This window comes from Aedes albopictus, chromosome 2 (assembly GCF_035046485.1).
Source record: "Aedes albopictus strain Foshan chromosome 2, AalbF5, whole genome shotgun sequence".
In the NCBI taxonomy this organism is placed as follows: Eukaryota; Metazoa; Arthropoda; class Insecta; order Diptera; family Culicidae; genus Aedes; species Aedes albopictus.
The window spans coordinates 345480140-345482512 of NC_085137.1; positions in this window are offsets into that span (position 1 = coordinate 345480140).

Consider the following 2373-nt stretch of genomic DNA (forward strand, 5'->3'; position numbering starts at 1 on the left):
TTTAAATTGAATTTTTTGCCTGAAGAAATTTATGATGTTAACCATCATATTACCTGGAGAATAAAAAAAAACTTGAGAGAAACTCCTAAAGAAATTGTTTACAGTAACGAAAAAATCTTACAGTAAATTCCGAAAGATGCCGCAAATCAAAGACTCAAGAAATTTCTGAAATAATTATTGGATTCTTAAAAAACCTTTGAAAAAGATTCTACAGCATGTCTTTGTTTAGCTCCTGATGGAATACTTTGTAGAATCCCAGCAGAAAAAAAAACGAATGCTGAGAACGGTAGTCTCGCAAATAAAAAAAATCCAGCAGAAACTCGTCGTCGAATCCGTGCAGAATGAGGAGGCGTTCCGTGAGAACAATTTGTATGAAAGTTTTGGAGATATTCTTGATAAACTTATTGAGAAAAACCTAGTGAAAAAAGGGATCTCAAGTGGAAAGTCCTAAGAAACTCAAGTAAATCGCTTGAAATTTCTTCAAAAATTGTTAAGGAACCTTTTGACTGGGAAAATTTGAAATATTCAGAGGAATTCCTGAAGGAAATAAACCTGAAACGAGATGCCCCTTAGGATTAAAAATTCCTAGACAAAACTCAAGCTTTGAAAGCAACCGATGCTGCGAACAAAAGGCCAAAGGCCAGGAAAAATACGAATACAGGATTTGACTGATGTACCAACAATAATTCCTCGTCATCCTGGGTTCGGCAATTGTTATCCACTAGGGTAACAGGGCAAAATTCATGTTATGTGTCGTGTATGTTCGTATGTGATGTCCTTGCGCATTTGTAAGGTTCCTTTACAATATGTTATATTTAATATGCATTTGTAGTGCTTCATTATTTTTTCAGAGCAGATAAACAAGACAAAACTTTTGAATAAGAGATCCCTATTCCTTAATGATTTCGTGAAAGTTTCCTATTGAAATACCTGGAGAAATTAGTGATGAAATCTCATCTCAACCATTGGGTGAATCTTTACAGAACTGCCTTCAAAAGCATATGATAAAATAGTAAAAAAAAAACTCGTAGAAGGATTATGAAGGAGAATATTTGGGTTTATTTTACTTAAAATAGCTTATGATACTTTAGTCGAAACTTGAAATATGTCTTTCATCAAATATTTTATTACTGAGTGAGATCAGTTTAGGGGAAGCAAAGATCAACGCCAACGTTTGAAACATGTACGTGAAAAAATGACTAAACTTGAAATTCCTAGAATATATTTTTAAGCGTTATTCTTGGGTTAATGGATTTTTAAGCAAAAGAATATTAGCTAAAGTCCAGGAAGTGTTTGTGATAGAACCCCTAGAGAAACTGTCGGTCGAATTCTTAAACAATTATAAATGGGTTTGTAGAACACTAATTATAAAAAAAAACAAGTAATACTCACAAAGAAGTCCCTCAAATAATTCCGGGAGAAATCCCTGAAAGAATCTCGGAAGGTATCCTGGGACAATTCCTGGAAAGAATCCCTGAGAGAATATAAAAAAGGAATCCCGGGAGCAATCCACGAAAGAATCATGAAGTCATCTGAAGTAACCTGGAGGAATCTCGAAAAGGGGGCCCCTCAGAGAATGCTAGAGAATTTCCTGAATACATATCGGAAAAAAATCTTTGAAGAAGTCCCTGCAGAAATCCTGGAAAAAATCCCGATAGAGTCCTTGGCGGAATTCCGATTCCTGAAGAAATCAGTAAAAGATCACGGAAGAATTCACTGAAAATTTTAAAGAATGCCGGAAGGAATACCAGGAGAATTCAAGGAAGAGATTCCGGGAGAATCCCGGGGATTCCAGGGATGGCATGCTCCTTAGTGTGTATGCAAGTGTGGCGTTTTCAATATGAAAATGAGCTGCACTGTGCACATTTTCAGTCCGGAATGCCATCCCTGGGCGGTTCCTTGCAAGAATCCCTAAAAAAAAACTTAAGAGGATTTTCTGAAAAAAAAAAGCGGGAAGAATCATTATTACTTATCCCGGGATGACTCAATGAAGAAATTATAGAAGGAATTCCTGAAGGTATCCCGGAACCAATTCTTGAAGGAATGCCTGCAGTGGATTCTTAGGGTACTCTCTGAAAGAAATCCCTTTTAATAACCTGAAGAAATCCCTGAAAAATCCCTGGAGAGGTCTCGGAGGAATTTCTGAAGGAATCATTAAAAGAATCCCAAGAAAAATTATTGTATGGAATTCTGGAAGAAACCTCTGGAGGAATCTTTGAAGGAGTCCCGGATGTAATCCCTAACGAAATATCGTGAGAAATTACCGAAGAAATCTCATGAAGGGGTGTCTTAAGAAATCCCTAAAGGAATTCCGGGATGAAGCACTGACAAAATCATAAAAGAAATCATCAAAAGAATCTCGGGAGGAATCCC